General features: G+C 38.3%; 1 protein-coding gene across 1 annotated transcript in view; it reads right to left on the bottom strand.

Moving 5' to 3' along the window:
- The window catches only part of ATP2C1 (ATPase secretory pathway Ca2+ transporting 1), a 177599-nt gene extending 162888 nt beyond the window's left edge, over positions 1-14711 (bottom strand). The window contains exon 1 of the mRNA XM_072651305.1: positions 14693-14711. The gene's annotated coding sequence lies outside the window, so the exon portion shown is untranslated. The remainder of the gene's footprint in view (positions 1-14692) is intronic.
- Between the last annotated feature and the right edge of the window lie 4749 nt (positions 14712-19460).

The following is a 19460-nucleotide window of genomic DNA, read 5'->3' as shown; positions in this document are numbered from 1 at the left end:
TAAACCAAACTCAAGAGAGAAAGAAAGCAGAAAAATATAAGCTATCTTATATATAACCCCCCCCCCCCCCCCACAGACCTAGTTAGCAGATCAAAGAGATAATTAGAGAATCATTGGAATACCTGAAAGCCATGACCAAAAAAGTGCCTGGATATCATATTTTAAGAAATCATGATAGAAAACTTATGCTGTCTATTAAAACCTAAAGGCAAGATGAAAATAGAAAGAATCTACTGATGAAATGCTGAGTGAAATCTCAAAACAAAAATTCCTAGGAACATCATAGCCAAAATTCAGAACTTCCAGGTCATAGGGGAAAAAATATTGCAAGCAGCCAAAAATAAAGATTTCAAGTACTGAGGAATCACAATCAGAATCATATAAGATTTAACAGCTACCACTCTAAAGAAGTGGAGAGCATGGAATATTATACTATGAAAGGTCATGGATTAGGCTTGCAACCAAAAGTAACTTCCCTAGCAAAACTGGATACAATCCCACAGAGGGAAAAATTAGACTCAGTGAAATAGAGAACTTCTAAGCATTCCTGATGAAAAGCCTGGAACTTAGTAGAAACTTTGAAATATAAATGAAACTTTAAAACACAAATACAGGTGAGCAATCAGAAAAGACCATAAAGATGAAGTTTTTGCCTTCTAATGGGGAGGGGTAAGCATCTGCTAAGTAGTGTATTGTCATCAGGGGTCACAGAGGAAGTCAAATAAAATGGAAAGCCTAGGAATGATTTCTCTTATCTTTTGATGATCTTAAAAGGAGAAAGGGAAAGAAAGAGGGGAAAGGGCAGAAAATGGGCAGAAATAGGGAAGAATAGATTTATTTCACATAATCAGTAAGTCCAAGCAGAAGTCTACATAAACAAGAAAGAGTTAGAGAAAGCAGATGTCAGCTGAACATCACTTTGAATTGATGCAGTGAAATTAGCAGAATCAGAGTTTTAATAATAACATTGTGAAAACAAACAATTCTGAAAGACTGAAGAACTCTGATCAAGGCAATAATCAACCATGATTCCAGATGATTAATGATTTCAAATGCTGGCCACCTCTTGACAGAGATGTATTGGACTTACATATGCAGAGTAACACACACACACACACACACACACACACACACAGCCAATGTGGCCATCTCTGTTGCTTTATTATGCATATTTAATGCAGGGGTTTTGTTTTTCTTTTCTTTGTTTTCCAGTGAGGGAAGAGGGTTGAGAGGGGATGCTTGTTAATTGAAAAAATAAAATTTCATTAAAAATACAAAAAACCTTCCAGAGAAATATTTTCTAATTGAAAGCAGCCCAGAAGAAATCCTATCTGGATAGCATTTAAATTATTTTCTTAATAAAATGCATTGTTTAGATGGGCTATAACCAAAACTGCTATTAAAAAAAGAAAGGAAAAGCCTGTGTATTAAGATACCTTCTGGTTATAGAATCACATCATTCTTTCTTTTCTGAAAAGGCAGAACAACATTCCCACACAGCACCCTTATTATAGAGATTGCTGTATATTTGTGGGTGTATCTAATCTTTTTTCTGAGCCCTTCTCTATTTTAATTTCCCAAATAGTGATACAGTTGGGAATTTAATGCGCAAACTCCACTGAAAGCTTTATCTATTGTTTATTAGTTTGGGATGAAAAATGACTCTGCAGAAACATAAAACCTGTTCAAATATGAAATTCAAAGTTCACCTAAACTGATTAAGTAACCTCAACAAGGTTCTGGCTGCTGAACAGGGTAAAGAATAAGGATTACTTTGGTAGGTATAGACTTCATCACAAGTAAACCAGGATGACAAAAATGAAAATTTATAATCTGTTAGTACATTGTACAATGTTCCTGACAATCAGAGCATAACAGTGTCGCAAAGAGACCCTACAGTAAAGAGCATGGGAGATCTAGCTACTGAATGACTGTATTAAAGAGAACTATGAACACAGATATCAGCAATGCAAGGGAATGCTTATCTGTAAAGTCTTTTTGGTATAAATAGGTGAAGATGAAATGTTATTGACTTTCAAACTAGACAGTTTCATTTCGAAAATTTTAGATCACAAAACACAAGAACCATGCAATTTTAACACAAAGTTTGAACAAAGGTGGAACGAAAAATATTTATGAGGCAGGGAGAAAAGACAAGACAAAATAATAGCCCTGGACCTGGAAGGAGGTTAATAAATACAGGAAGGACAATTTGATATTAATCCATTGGAATTGTTTTCCTGGCTTCTTGCCATTCTTTAATTATTTTTTCAGTTATTCAAAAAGAGGTCTTCAAATAAAGGGGAAAATGAAATCTGTAAACAATAGACCAATAAGCTTGACTTTGATTCTTGGCAAAAGTCATTCTAAAACATTTACCTAATCAACATCCTTGTGATTCTACAAGAGAAAAGAAAATGGCAGCAGTATGAGCAGTTAAAAACAAATAAAAACAAAACAAAAAGAAGAGTTGAAGGAGGGTAGGGAGTTTAATGATAATGGAGATTTTTTTTCAAGTAGAGTAGGAAAGTTGTTGATGTTTTCATCTTCTCAATGACAGATAAACTCAGTCTTTCTAAGAAAAAAAAAAAACTGTACGAACAGTTCCTCCTGCCCATAGCCCAGATCAGGCAGAAGGGAAGGAGAACCCCGCTGGCCACTCTTCCTGCCCAGATGCCAAGAGAACTAATGAAATCTTAGGTTATATTGAGAAGATTTTTTTTTTGGTTGTTGTTGCCTGGACTTGTGATTTCATCAGTGTAGGGAATTCTTGGTAAAGAAAGTCTCTAGCAAAGAAGTTCAACAGTTTTTCTCTCACTTGTAGTCTTAGTGATCTGCTTGGGGCATTGAGATATTAGTCAACTTGTCCAGGGTGTAGAGTCAAGTCTTGAACCCAAATTTCCCTGCTGCCATAATCAGTCCTCTATCCATTACACCACAATGTGCCTTTCCAGAATGAATCAGTGGACAAAGTTCTATTTCTAAATGAGCAGGAAACTGGAGGTATTCAAAGAAAGTGGAAAGGCAATGGCAGAACCAGCCTCTCAGTGCAGAGAAAAACAAAGATGGTAATGAGTGTGGGCCACTGGCCAGGTATATCTTAGTTGAGAGAAAGAGGTCTAGAGAGGGTACCCCAAGAATAGATCAATTCTCTAGAAATCTCTTTCTTAGTGGACAAGAGGTTAGGAATTATATGCAGAAAATGGAGTGTCAGCCAGAGATATGTATCCTAGTTGGCAAAGAGGTGGAGTGAAGTATTTAAAATCAGTTGGCAGTAAGATATCTACCCTCTAAGCAATCAGAAGGTCAAGAGGAGATATTTATAGGATGGGACAGCATCTAGAGATCAATCTCTTAGAGAACAAGGCAACAGAGTATTTAAATAGCAAGCTGATGGTTGAGGAACCATCTCTTAGTTGAGAGCAGTCAGAGATATCCTAACAATGGCATTTAGACAAGGGATCTTCTCCTTGGTGGACTGAATGGGGAGAGGTGTCTATAGAAGGGGCCTGGAAGATAGAGATATATCCCATATGGTATAGGCTTGTGCCTACCAGCTGTGACAGATTGTTCCCCAGGAATTGTGCTGAGTTGTGCTTTCTACAAATGTATAACAATCTTTCTTCTAACATTTTTGCATCCTTAAAATTTCTTATCACTCACTAGGAAAGTTCCAATTTTTAATGGAAGGGCCAAATCAAGCCTCCCAAAAGTGCCAGCTCATGCCCCCTTAAAAGAATTTTGTCATTGTCTCCAAAATATTCTCTATCGTGACCCAGTTAAAACTACCAAACCATACTGAATCTTGACCAATAAAAATACTTAGTCATGCTACTAAAATATGCTGAGTCATTAAGACCAGAGACATGTAGTAAACTGGAAATCCTGCTAGACTAGAAGTTGGAAACTTATCAATCTATGTCCTGTTGTGTTTTTATTAACTTTGAGAAATTGATCATCACTGGATTCCTGAACATTGTAGTTTCTTCAACTGCAAAATGGTTATTAAAAATTTCCTGTCTACCTTACAGGATAGCAGTGAGGCTCAGGTAAGATAATGTATGTGAAAGTGCTTGTGAACAACACATTCACTTTATAAATACAAGGTAACATTGTTATTCACAATAGAAGGAAGCTTGTGCAAAATCTCCCTGGTTCCAGCCATGACCATTAAAAGATTTTTCCTTTATTCTCTTTCAACTTGCTTTTGAAATTCAAATTTTATGGGAAGGAAATTTCATCCATAAATTTCTTTGCAATCATCCAGTAACTTATATAACACTTTATGAGCAAATAATATTATCCTAATTTTCCAGCTGGGGAGTGAAATTGGGAGAGGTTAAATGACTGGCCCAAAATTTTATAGAAATCAAAATCACTGGGGTTACGTCCTAGTTCTCACTTCTGACTTCAATTTCCTTGCAAGACTCCACTCCATCTAAATTTTTTTTTTAGCAACACAACTAGACAATAATGGAAAGTCAGTAAACTACTATACAGTATTTGAAATTAATTTGCAGTGCATGTAGGAGTAGAGAAATCCCGAAATGGGTTTTTAAATCCACACTGAGGTCTTCTGAAAACTCCTAGGGTAAAATGAATCACACAGTATTGGTGAAATTTTAAAATTGCTCCATAGAAGTGTTTGCTGAAGTGAGGAACTATTACAATGTTTGGGTGATTATCAGCACCATGGACAGCAGTTGAGGAGCCTCCAAGAAATTGTAGGGAGCTAAATTGTAGCAGCAAAATACAGCAGGGTCCTAGTAGCTGGAACATATTGTGCCACCATTGTGTTATTTTGTGTCTGGTTGGTGGTGGGAGTGTATCAATGGGAAGATTTAAGGAGGAAGAAAAATATAACTTGCAATGGTGGATGTAATGAGGCATGCTCATTTTTGTGCATTTTGGTTGTACACAGAATGAGAGTAACCCCCAATGTAAATTTCTAGGCTGTGGGAGAGGAACAATGGTATTGTCCCCTCTTCCTTATTGTACCTCTTCCCTCATGGGTTAACCAGCTGGTTGTATTCTTTTCCCTAGGTGTCTAGTATCTGATGCCAGTACTTTCCTTTAGATCTATGTGGTGAAGGGTCAGGGTCTGCAAAGGGCTGAGTCTTAAATGGAATGGAAAGCATTTCTCACAGCTTTGGCTGAATTTCTGATATAGTATTAGTTTTAGCACTCCATCCAATAACCCTAAGGGAATGTTCTGAGACACAAGATATAACAGACATAACCTAACTTAACCTGGGCCTTTCATTAGGGTTCTACATCTGTTTGATATTGAAATCTTACCTCCTGAGTCTTCCAGCTAATATTGTCACACCCCATATCCCTTGTTGATGACTTCCTTGTCAGTTCCCTCCCCTCATCTTCTCAGTTGAGGTCATTTGCTGAGAGTTCATTCTCCCTTCTACTTGTTTCATGCCATTGAGGTGTACTCTTTACTGGTCTTTGATGAAGAAATTCTCCTAGATAAGGCCAACTCATGTACATGTATCTTTGATCCCATTCCACCCTGTATTCTTCATCAGACAGCCTCCACTACCATCCCATCTCTTTGACTGAAATTTAATCATCTGCTATTTACTGGTTCATTATATTCTACCTACAGTCTTGCCCAAGTCTTCCTCATCCTTAAAAAACTTTCAATGGACTTGACCATCCTCACTAGATATGTCATTTAATATCCCTTCTTCTTAGCTAAACTTCTTGAGAAAGCTGTCTACACCAAACACCTCTACTTCTTTCCACATTCTCCTCTAAACCTTCTGCACTCTGACTCCTGATCTCATTCAACTGAAACTCACTCTCCAAAGTTGCCAATATTTTAATTGCCAAATCTAATAGCATTTTCTTTCTTTTTATTTGTATATTTTTAGTTTTCAACATTCACTTGCATAAGCTTTTGAGTTTTAAATTTTTCCCCTTGTTTCTTCTACTTCCCCCCTCCCTAAGACAGCATGTAATCTATTATAGACTCTACATATACATTCATATTAAGCATATTTTCACATTAGTCATGTAGTAAAGAAGAATTAGAACCAATGGGTGGAACCACAAGAAAGAAAAAACAAAACAAAACAACAACAAAAAGAGAGCACATAGTATGCTTTGATTTGCATTCAGACATCATAGTTCTTTCTCTGGAGAGGGATAGCATTTTCCATCATTTTCCCATAGAGTTGTCTTAGGTCTTTGCATTACTGAAAAGAGCCAAGTCTATGAAAGTTAGTCATCAAACAATGTGACTGTTACTGTGTACAATGTTCTGTTCTGCTCACTTCACTCAGCATCAGTTCATATAAGTCTTTCCAGGTTTTTCTGAAGTCTTCCTGTTCATTATTTCTTATAGAGCAAGAGTATTCCATTACATTCATATTACGCAACTTGTTCAGTTATTCCCCAATTCATGGGCATCCCCTCAATTTCCATTTCTTGGCCACCACAAAAAGAGCTGCTATAAATATTTTTGTACATGTAGGTCCTTTTCCTATTTTTGTGAACTCTTTGGGATATTGACCTGGTGGTGGTATTGCTGGGTCAAATGTTAGGCACAGTTTCACAGCCCTTGGGCGTAGTTCCAAATTGCTCTCCAGAATGGTTGGCTCAGTTCACAACTCTACCAACAATGCATTAGTGTTTCAATTTTTCCACATCTCCTCCAACATTTATCATTTAACTGTTGTGTCATGTTAACCAATATGATGGGTGTAAAGTGGTACTGCAGAATCATTTTGATTTGCATTTCTCTAATGAATAGTGATTTAGAGCATTTGTAATATGACTATAGACAACTTTAATTTTTTCATTTGAAAACTGCCTGTTCATATCCTTTAATAATGGTGTATTCTTAGTCCTCATTCTCCTTGACCTCTCTGCAGTCTTTGACACTATTGATTACTCTCCTCTCATGGGTACTATCTCCTCTCTAAGTTTTTATGATACTCTTTTCTCCTGATTCTTTTCTTATCTTTCTGACTGCTCCTCAGTCTTCACTGCTGGATTTTCATCCATGTCACCCTCACTAACCACTGGTGTCCCCCAAAGCTCTATCCTGGGCTCCCTTCTCTTTTCCCACTATATTATCTCTCTTGGTGATTTTAATGGTTCCAGTGGGTTTAATTATCATCTCTATGCTGGTAATTTTCAGGTCTAAATATCCAATCAGAGTCTCTCTGCCAAGCTCCATTCCTACATCACCAACTACCTTTTGGATATCTCAAACTGGATGACCTATAGGCACCTTAAACTCAACATATTTAAAACAAAATTCTTGGTATTTCTACCTAAACCCCTTCTCTTCTCAACTTTCTTATTATGCTCAAGGATACTACCATCCTCTAAGCCACACAGGCTTAAAATCTATGTCATCCTTAACTCCTCACTTGCACATACCTCACATATCCAGTCTGTTATCATATCTTAGTTTTACCTCCAGAACATCTCTAATGTAACATATCCTTCTGTCTACTTACATAGGAACCACCCTAGTATAGGTTCTCATTATCTCTTGTCAGGCTTATCGCAAGTCTTCAGATTGGTCTTCCTACTTCAAGTGTCTCCCCAATCTAATCCAGTCTCCACTTAAAAGTCAAAGTGATATTCTTAAAGCATAAGTCTCACTATGTCACTCAAGAAGCATCATGAACAAATGAGACTTGAGAAAATGGAGCTAAAGTAAAGATGAGTCTTTTCCTCCTCTTTCTCCTGGGTTAGAAGAGTAGCTAGCTTTTCAATCAGTCTCACAGCTCTATAGGAATTCAAGTACAGAAACTTTGGGAATTTTTGTCCTCTAATGGAAAGAGGTCACAAGATGATAGACCTAGAACAGGAAACAGCCTTGAGGACTATATAGTCCAAACTTCATTTTACAGAAAAGGAAACTGAGGCCCAGGAAGATCAAAAGACTTTCCCAAGGACATCACATGGGAAGTGTCAATGACAGGATTTGGCTCCTGTCTATTTCAAAGTCTATGTCTATGTCTAAGTCTATGACTCCAGAATTAGTGCTTTAAAAAAAAATACTCTACTAACAAGGTAATGGGTGATCCCACAGCAGTTTCAGGGGTCGTGGAAAGACACAGTTAAATCAACAAATAATGAAAGCAAAGTTGACAGCAATATTTTTACTTTGTGTCTTTCTTTGTGTGCAAGTCTAGCAACTTTAACTATAAGTCCTATTTCAACATAAACACAGGGAGCAAGCACCGTGCCGGTGCTGAAGATTGTGCATTTTCTAAGGAAACGAATTTGGTTCTTGCATTACTTTCCTGTAGAAGTGTTACTGAATTATAGTGAAACATCTCTCTGGAGCCCGTTATATGAAGGGAGTGAAACCAAGGGAATATGTACATATTTTCTTCTTGGGATAGGCCATGGACTCACAAAGAATTTGGATGTTCAGGCCAAGATGAACCTGCATGCTTCCCTTGGAATTTTACTATCAAAACTTGTAAGAACTCAGCTACCCAATGAATAAATTCAAACATGTATTAAAAATGCTTCTCTGCTGTGCAAATGAAAGTGTAGACATTTTAAGCATAGCAATAGGGATTGTACCTGCAATTTCAGTGATGTAGAGATTTCCCTGTGTGAGGAAACTACATGTAGCAATGCAGGTCAACACCTTGTATAGAACTTATAGTCTTCTTAGAGCTTCCTCAAGCACTTAGAAATTAAGTGACTTTCAGGTTCATGGAGCCATTATGTCTCAGAGATAGGACTTGAATCCAGGTTTTCTTGACTCTGAGGCTGGTTCTCTATCCATTATGCCACACTGCCTCAAAATTTTAGCAAGATCTTCATTTTAATTTCATGATGGATCCTGGTCAATCAATCAAATAAACACTTATTAAGCACCTACTATGTGTCAGTCACTGTGCTAAGCACTGGAAAATTCCACATTATGACTCCTTGTGTGTTTCTGTGCAACAGGAAGACTTATTCATTCTCTGGCAGGAGCTGGAATACCTTTCCATGATGCCCTTCTCATTCTGATTTTGGGGCTAAGTCTTCAATTCTTGTGCATATAGCTGATGTCATCTACTATTCCAGTGAAGCCAATGAGTCATAGTTGTGATGGAAAATTGCTGGAATGGATTGGTAGAAGTGGGGCAGGCTTCTTCTCACTGGAGATCTTCAGATACTAGACAGCTACTGTTGTAGATGGAATTAGATGTTATAGAAGAATTGTTGGTCAGGTGGATATTGGATGGTCTCTGAAGTCTCTTTTAACACTGAGATCCCAGGATTTTGTATTTAAACTAATAACCTACCTCACCCTTCCAAACTTCATTGGTTCCAAGAAAAAAAATCCCATCTTCCCAGTACTATTTAGTTTCCAGATGCATTTAATATTTTTCATATATTTCTATTTGGACTTTTTAGTAGATGGAGGTCTCTGGCTGTGCGCCATTCACTGAGAAAGCACTTTAAAGCAGAATGCTGATGTCCCCATTTCTGCTTGCTCTTGGGCAGAATTAATGCTTCCCTTGTACTTTCACCAGCTAAACAATCTGCTACAAGCCAGAAGTATTTGCAAATAGTGCATTACTTTCTGTGTTTCTATCCATAACTCTATCTGTGTCAGAGATACACAGTAGCTTTGCAAATAATTATCCCCTGACTCAACCCAGTTACCTAAATCCTGAGGGTGGGTGACTAACCTGGTTCTTGGTAGCTGCTTCCATTACAAGAATGAAATGGATGTTTGGTAGCACGGTGGCACTTAGAGATATCTATTTGTCCTGCTCTGTTCTCTGGCTTCCTGGTATTTGTTGTCTTTGCTTGAGAAGCAGTTATCAGCCAATAACGTTGATGGGTGAAGAAAGAGACTGTTGGCCTTAGAATCAAAAGAAAGTGGATGTAGAGCTAGAATGTGTCTCAAAGATCATCTAGTTCAATTTCTTCATCTTTACATATGTAAAAAGTAAGACCGAGACTGGCGAAATGATTCGCCACATGGCCACACAGGTTGGCGGGATCCAAGAGGAGGGACTGGAATCCAAGTCCACAGACTAAAAATTCAGTGTTCTTTTACACAACACTGTTGTGTAAACAGTTACCAGAGGTGTAACTTTGGGCAAGTTGTGCATATCTCTGGATTTCAGTTTTCCTATGTATGAAATAAGGATTCCACTCCAATTCAACAAGCATTTATTAAGTCCTGAATATGTACAAGGCACTGTGTTTAGTGCTTGGAATTCAAAGACAAAACAAATTCCTATCCTTATGGAGAGTATACTTTAGTGGGGGATGACAATTTTCCCACCATTTACTCCATAGAATTATGTGAAGAAAATGCTTTATAAATGTTAAAATATTATAAATGTGTGATATTATTAAGGTCACAAAAAGAAGCAGAAGTCATAATTTTAGACTTTCAATCTAAAGGGAGAAAGTTGAGTTTACTTTAAAACCATCATGAAAATATAGCATTTTCATTCATAAAGATGACACTGCCACATTGTTTCTGCAAATTTTTCTTGGTGTCTAAGTCATGAATGAGATCCACACTGCAAATATGCAGGATTATATGATGATTAAAAAATACCATTCCAAGGGGCAGAGACAAGATGGAAGAGTAGAAAGATGCATATACTCTAGCGCTTCCCCCACAGCCCACAAAATACCTGTAAAAATGATTCTCAACAAAGTCTAGAGCAGCAGAAGCCACAGAACAACAGAGCAAAAGAGCTTTCCAGCCAAAGGTAACCCGGAAGGCCAACAGGAAAGGTCTATCTCATGGGATGCTGAGCAGAGTGGAGCACAGGCCTGGCCACGTGGCACTTGGAGGAACAGGACCCGAACAGACCTCCGGGCAGAGATTCTAGCAGGGAAGGTCCCAGATATCTCAACCCACAAGTAACAAAGAGAGCTCCAAAGAAAGGTCAGTGGGGGAGGGCTTTCCCAGCTGGGTGAGAGGCAATGGGGGTTTCTCCAGCAATAGCCCCAGGTGATGGCAGAAGCCACGGCAGCAGACTGTAGGCAGCTACAGAGGCTGGGAAGCAACCTGGATCCATTGTCCAGACAGCTCAGCTTAAAGCCTCTGGTGGTAGGGTGCAGCTGATCTAAACCCCAGCCCTGAGTGATGGCCCCACCCCCACCCAAAGCCAAGGGAAACCCAGCAGCTGAGTCTAATCTCTTGACAAAGGATTCAGAAGTCAAGTAACTGGCTAGGAAAATGCCCAAAAAAGGGAAAAAATATAAAACCATAGAAGGTTACTTTCCTGGTGAACATGTGGCCTCTCATCCTTTCAGATGAGAAAGAACAAGGCTTACTGTCACAGGAAGTTAAGACCCCTGCCTCCAGGGCCTCCAAAGTGAACTTAAATAGGACTCAGGCAATAAAAGAGCTTGAAAAGCAAGTTAGCAGCTTGCTAAAGTAGAACCCAAAAAAATGCTGAGGAAAATAACACCTTTAAAAAGAGGCTAACTCAATTGGCAAAAGAGGTCCAAAAAGCCAATGAGGAGAAAGAGGCATTAAAAAGCAGAATTAGCCAAATGAAGGGGAAGGTTCAAAAGCTCACTGAACAAAATAGTTCTCTGAAAGAGAGAACTGAGTTCAGGAAAATGAATGACTATGAGATAAATCAAGCAGTTAGAAAACAAAACCAAAAGTTTGAAAAAATAGAAGATAATGTGAAACATCTGATTGGAAAAACAACTGACCTGGAAAATTGATCCAGGAGAGACAATTTAAAAATTATGGGACTACCTGAAAGCCATGATCCAAAAAAGAGCCTAGACATTATCTTCTATGAAATTATCAAGGAAAGCTGTCCTGATATTCTAGAACCAGAGGGCAAAATAAATATTGAGAGAACCCACCAATCATCTCCTGAAAGAGACCTGAAAAGAGAAACTTCTAGGAATATTGTGGCCAAATTTCAGAGTTCCAGGGTCAAGGAGAAAATAGTGCAAGCAGCTAGAAAGAAACAGTTCGAGTACTGTGGAAATACAATCAGGATAACACAGGATCTGGCAGCTTCAACATTAAGGGATTGAAGGGCTTGGAATAGGATATTCCATAAGTCAAAGGAACTGGGATTAAAACCAAGAATCACCTACCCAGCAAAACTGAGTATAGTACTTTAAGAGAATAAATGGTCATTCAATGATATAGAGGACTTTCAAGCATTCATGTTGAAAAGACTAGAACTGTATAGAAAATTTGACTTTCAAACACAAGAATCAAAAGAAGCTTGAAAAGGTAAACAGGAAAGAGAAACCATAAAAGACTTTCTAAAGCTGAACTGTTTACATTCCTACATAGAAAGAAAATATTTATAACTCTTGAGACTTTTCTCAGTATTTGGGTAGGTAGAGGGATTGTACATACATACACATACACACACACACACATACACATACACACACACACATATAGACAGAGAGTACAGGCTGTGTTGAATCAGAAGAGATGATATTCACCAAAAACAAATAGATAAAATAAAAATTAAGGGGTGAGGGAGGAAAATACTGGGAGGAGAAAGGGAGAAATGGAATGAGTCAGGCTAAAACTCATAAAAGAGACAAAGAAAAATCTTATTCAATGGAGGAGAAAAGGGAGAAGGGGAGAGGGGAAAAGTGAAGCTACTATCTCCACATATGGCTTAAGGAGGGAATAACATGCCCACTAAATTTGATATGAAAATCTATCTTATACTATGGGAAAGTAGGGGAGGAGGCGACAAGTAGGGTGAGGGGAATGATAGAAGGGAGGGCAAATGGGAGAAGGGAGTAACTAGAAATAAACCCTTTTGGGAAGGGACAAGGTCAAATGAGGGAAAAAAATAAGGGGGGATAGAGTAGGATAGAGGGCAATACAGTTAGCATTACACAACATGATTATTATGGAAGTCTTTTGCAAAACGACACATATATAGCCTGTATTGAATTGCTTGCCTTCTCAGTCGGGATGGATATGGAGTGAGGGAAGGAAAGAAGGTGAAATTCAAAGTATTAGAAATGAATGTTGAGAATTATTATTGCATATAACTGGGAAATAAGAAATACAGGTAAAGAGGTATTGAAATTTATCTTGCCCTACAAGAAAAGAGAGAAGATGGGGATAAGAGAAGGGTGGGGTGTGATAGAAGGGAGGGCTCATTGAGGCAAGGGGTAATCAGAATGCAAGGTATTAGGGGTGGGGGGAGGGGAGAGAAATTGGACATGTTACAAAGTGATGTAAAAGCAATTAGTATTAAAACAATTGACTGAATTAATTACTGAGACTAAATCAAAGACATCTTTAGTTTGGGAAAATGAATTTTAGTCTAAGTCTCCTAGAGGCAGGTAACTGAGTAAAATTTGGCATTGATGGAAAAGTTAAAGTTTCAATGGTAAACTTGATTTTATGATTGTTATTTAAGCAGGAACTAGAACAGGCATAGAAAGGCATGTAAACCACTTAAGACTTACCTCAAAAGATGTTCCTTAGCCAATGTGAAATTATGGTCGTATCTGAAAACTGGTTATTGAAACTCGCTATTTTAAGATGCTATGGGACTATTAAGTGACTGTTCTTCTAAGTCTAACTCCAGGTATGGACAGCAAGAGAGGTGGTCTGAGCCTCCAATCCATGATGCCAGTAAGCCTGTGAGATGCTGGTATGAACACTGAAAAAGGTGATCTCATGGGAAGGGTGGGAGAGCGGCTGTTCAGCCTGGGCTGAAGTAGGATTCTTCTGACTCAATTTCTCCACTGACACCTGGCAGACTCTAAGCTTCACTGAATGTAAGCTGACAATCTACTCTTGCCTGGAACTGCCATGAAGTTGGGGAGATATTGTTTCCCTGCAATGTGCCTACTCTTAGTGGCAATTTCCCATAGTCAAAAGGTTTGTAAGCTTAATACCAGATCTATTAAATTATAGATTGCTGGTAGAGGAACATCCAAGGTCAAGTTTAAAATTAAGCTATTAGGCTTAGGACTTTGGACCAACAACAAGTTAGAGTCCTTTAATTCTTAGTAATTGTGTGGAGACAATAAAAAAAAAATTCCATTCCAAAATGCCACTTGTATAGAAGCTCAAATTAGCAATTGGAGAGAAAATTGAGCTTAATACTAAGACTTGCTTATTTTATTTAAATTCCCTTGTAAAAAGTGAAAGCAATAGCAGTAGATCAGTAGAGAAATGAAGAAATGGAAGGGAATAAGAGATTGTTTCTATAAGATGCCTGGTGAAAATGTGTGGTATTCTCTATCTAGAAATAGTATAAAATGACCCACCACGAACCAGGACAAATGTGTTGAGTTGCTTTTCCAGTGAGGTGATGAATCAGCATTGACTCATCCACCCATATTCTGTCTTCTACTTTCTGCTGAGAGCAGCACATATTCACAAGATGGTTATCTAGAATTTTGTAGAATCATACTTCTTAGAACTGAAAGGAACCACAAAAAATCTTCTGGATCACCTCCAAAGCCTTCAGATAGGCATGGCATTCTTAGCCTTATTTTGCAGATGAGGAAAGAAAGGCTGTGATATTCCCAGGGTCCCCAAATCAGTAAGTGATAGAGAGTATACCCGTAGGGATACTCTGTGATTGAAAGGTAGCACTATAGCCCAAAAATAACTATTGAGAAAATGAGACTGGTGGGTGGAGGATTTCACCATTTGAGTAATTAGAATGAAGTAAACCCTGAAAGACAATGCATTGAGGACCTGTGATTTTATACTTACCAACAGTGTGACCCTGGGCAAATAATTTAATGTCTCTCCACCTCAGTTTCTTCATCTGTAAAATGGGGATAATAATAGAACAGCCTCAGTGTCCTCATCTGTAAAATGGGAATAATAATGGCATCAACCAAGACTGTTCAGAGAATCAAATGAGATAATATGCATAAAGCACTTTGCAAACTTTAAAAGTATTGTATACATGCTAGCTACTATCATTATTATTTTGTCAGTATAGGAATTTCTCCCAAAATGAATTAGAGACCATCTATAACTTATGATCCTAAGAGAAATGTCTTGAGGCTCACAGAGAGTAAGCCACTTACCCATGATTAAGTATAAGAGACAGGATTTGAACCCAGGTCACTGAATTCACTTCATTGCATTACTTCCCCTGAACACAATGTGTTGAAGGCATCTTTTCTCTCAGATATATTATTTGCATAATTATTGAAAGCAACTAATCAACACATATTTATTATCACTATTATGTACCCACAGGACTGCATATACCATTACCAGGTTGGAAGCACAGTGACCACTCATGGGTCTGAACTCACTATTGATCAGCACCATTTCTGACATGGGTCATTTTACCCCTCCTTAGGAAGCCTGGTAGCCCCTATATGGCTCACCATATTAGTACCAGATTTAGTGTGGATACCTGATTGGCTTAGCCTACTATGGTTCAGGAATGCCGAGCTTCTGGAATGGGCCAGTCTCAGCCTCACCAGTAGCAGCAATTACAGATGCATGCCACAATGCACAGGGGTCCACATATTGTTTTGTTTCCCTTTTGTGCTCACCTTTGGGTTGAGGTCACCAATGTATAGGTGACTCTTGACTTCGTTTGGAATGTCCTGTCAAATTCTTCGTAGAATTTCTCGGCCCCTCCAATCTTCTGTAATAGATATTCATGCCTAAACTATGATTATTTTTTTGTGGTCTTTTTGCATGAGAACTTTGTCTTTCTTTTGCCTTCTGGTTTCACTTCTAATGAGTGTTAATATTGATATGGTTCAGTTCCTCTAACAGTATGTCTGTTTGTTAGCTATTGGACAAGGGTCTCATATTTAGAGAAACAACTATTAAATTCACCTTTCCAGATGACCTAAAAAGTTGGATGATTCTTAACATTCCCCTTTCTGCCTCTTCAGAGCGTCTCTGCAGAACTATAATAGAGACATTACCAGACTGTGGATCATTTTGAATTTTTGTTCATTTCAGGAGGTACCCTGGCCAAAAACATCTTTTCCTTTTGGGTTAGGTTGGTCCTTGGACAACAGACAAAGCCTTTCACCAGAACCACATTCAAATCTTTCCCTGCTTTGTGAAACCTGCCAAAGTTTGGAACTTGCTGGCATGAACTTTGAAAACCTAGAGTCACCTCTATTCCATGATGAGTCATTAGAGCATTACATTTGTGGCAAGAGCCAACATGCATTTGTTCTTCTTGCCAAGCAGACAGATAGGACAGTTAGAGGCAACCATGGTTCAGGATAGAAACTGATTTATAAAATTTTAGGGAGGATGATAGACACTGTTGGTCTCATAAAATAGAGAAGAGTGGTAATGTAATTTTTTTTAGAAAGTTTGCCATGGACCCCAACTAAGCAAGTTATCACAAGATAATTTGTGGATGAAATTGGACTATAAGTAGTCAAGAAAAGGGAACAAGTCTTTCAGCAATCCTTATCAATCCGTGGCATCATCCGTGGCAATGGAACCATCCTATTTGTATTCAACTTCTCAGTCTCCATTATGCTTTTGTGAAAAAATGGAAATGAAACTTAGGTAAATCAAATCAATAAGAGAGACTGAACCAATCCAAGTTTCAGATGTTATTTTTCTATTCCAAAAGTATATAGAGGCTAAGTTATTGCACAGGACCAAATAACTAAATCTATTTTCTTTGTAAGATGTTTTATTAATGCCTTTGATTTATTTCTGGAAAAATACTCCCCCACTCTGAAATTGTACTTTCCTTTATGATAAAGAAAAACAGTTAAGCAAAAAACCACAAACAAGCAACAAAAACAAAACAACAGAAAACAAACACGACACTTGCTACATGTCTGAGAATGTATACAACATTTTGCCTAGTGAGACCCCTCCCTCTGCTTGGGACATGAAGAAAGAAAACCTTGGGCAGAATGCTGCTTTAAGAGTTATTGGTTATTTTAGGAAAAGGAGGAGGAAAGGCATTTTGAAGTACAGAACTTTGATTTGTAGTAAAGAAAACCCTGGTTAGGGCTGTCAGAAATGTTTGCAAATGTATGAAAATCAGAACTCCTTGCAAGGAAATAATAATAGAATGTCACCAAGTAGATAATGTTGTGCTAATTTAGGGTGACAACCCCATGACATTTTTCTTTCCTCCTCAGCCCAAGTTTTACATTTCTTTGTACTAACCCATTCTGACAATGATATGCAGTCATTATTTTTTTGGCATGACTGTAACTTAAGCCCCTTTATCCTTTATTCAAACTTGACACTACCTATCTTAAAAAACATAGACAAAGCAACTTCAAAAAATGTATTTATGACTTCCACCTGCAGTGCATTCCTACTGTTTGAGCTTTGAAGGCAAAAATCATTCACCTTTCATTTTACCCCAATATGGGTAAGATTAGTTTATCAGTGAGACCACATGAAGGAATAAAAATCAGTGCAAGCAGACATAAATCTGCTTTATAACTTGTTTTACAAGTGTTCTGATCTCCTCAACTCAACCTATCAGAATTTACAAACTTTTCAAGGTACAGGAAACCTGAATCCATTTAAGAATAACTGAGGAAAAGCTATGTGTTTCAACCCCAAATAATTTTCAAGGGTGAGATAATTATTGTATTAACATTGTATTGTATTGGTTACTGTATTAAAAATAACTCATCTTGCATTAGAAAACATAAAACCTGAAAGAGCCATTGGGCTCTTCACCAACTGTACTCACCTTTAATCTAACTCTTATTTTCCCATTTAGGTACTGGGCTCTACTGAATCTGGGATTATATTTTCTAAAAGGGAGCTTGAGGAACAGGAGAGGGTCCAGTGCAAAGAAATACAGAGTAAAATGAAAACGTGGAGCTATAGATTAAGGCAATTGCATTATTTTGAATGAACATAGGAAGGATGAGAGATAATTTTAATATAGATAATTTAACAAAACCTTAGGGCTGGCTATTAGTTGCAGAGAAGAGGCAGAGCTGCATTGGTAGAGGGAATGCTTTGGAGTTCCCTATACCAATGAAATCACATGTCCCATGCCTATCCTTCTTATATTATATGTGTACCCTAGGCCCTCCTCAAAGTGGGATCTTGAAAACCTATACCTAGGGTAAAAGTACTTTTTGCATCAATATCTACTTAAATCCACAGCTCACAACCCCACCCATCCACTGATATTTCCTTTTTGCTAGGTCAAACCATATTACACATTAATTTGGGGGATACAGATTGCACATGTAACTTCATGAGTATAGGGAACTCCAAGATGGAGTCCCTCTGTCAATGCAAGCACCTTCTCTGCAACTAAAAGTCGTATAATAGCTAACTAATAGTCTTAGGTAATTGCCTGTTACACTGACAGTTTAAGTGACTTGCCCAGGGTCGGTCATTAGACCTGTTATGTATCAGAAGTGGGATTTGAATCCAAGACTTCCTTACTCCAAGTCTAGCTCTCTATCCACTAGACCAGGAGTAGAGAACCTGTGACTTATGTGGCCCTCTAGATCCTCAAGTGTGACCCTTGAATGAATCCAGATTTCAGAGAACAAATCCCCTTCATAAAAGGATTTGTTCTGTACAACTTGGACTTAGTCAAAAGGTCACACCCAAGGACCTAGAAGGCCACATGTGGCCTTGAGGCTTCAGATTCCTCACCCCTGCACTATACCTATGGTGCCAAACTCAAACAGAAGTGGAGCCCACAAAAATGGACAAAAGGATCTACAGGTGGCATACTGACTTAGAAAACCATCAATTAATATTTTCTCTGTTCTATTGTATTTTTAGTTATTTTGTTAAATATTTCCCAATTACATTTTAATCTGCTTCTGCAGTACTTGGGAGAGCTTGGCCACCTCTGCTGCCTCCTCAAAGCAATGCCACTTAATTAAGACAGAAGAGTAAGGTAAACAAGGAAATTCCTCTATACCCAGGGGACAATTTCCATCCTGTCCCTAGTGGTCTGGACAACTCAAGCTTCTAGAATTATGTCTTTGCTGAAACACGACCATCTCTGAAGCTTCCATTTGCTGCTTCCCTGGCCCCTGCCGCCACCTCCACCCCGCCAAAACAACTGATGTTTCTTTGCTAGCCTTCTATCTGTGGATTCAACCTGCTGTTTCTCTATTCTTCCCTACAAAGGAGTGGTCACAGCTTCTTCATAAGAGAGAACATAGCTTCAGGCTCACTTTAGCTTTTTATGAGACAGACTCACAGCTGGACTCAGCCAGCACAGCAAGACTTCTTGCAGTCATATTTGTTTTAAACTGACTTTGCTTTCCCTTCACTTCCAACTCATCCACACTCATTTCTTATTTGGGTTGTACTAAGTTCCTGTTAGCTCAGCAGCTAGGTGGTAAAATAGATAGAGTAACAGGCCTGCAGTCAGGAAGACTCATCCTCCTAAATTCAAATCTGGCCTCAGACACTAGCTAGCTGTATGACTCTGGGTAGGTCATTTAACCCTGTTTGCTTCAGTTTCCTCATCTGTAATATGATCTGGAGAAGGAAATGGCAAACTATGTGGAGAAAACTTGAAATTGGG

This window comes from Notamacropus eugenii, chromosome 3, assembly GCF_028372415.1.
Source record: "Notamacropus eugenii isolate mMacEug1 chromosome 3, mMacEug1.pri_v2, whole genome shotgun sequence".
Taxonomy (NCBI): Eukaryota; Metazoa; Chordata; class Mammalia; order Diprotodontia; family Macropodidae; genus Notamacropus; species Notamacropus eugenii.
Note: the sequence above shows the minus strand (reverse complement) of the source record. Positions and strands in the feature narration are given on the sequence as shown.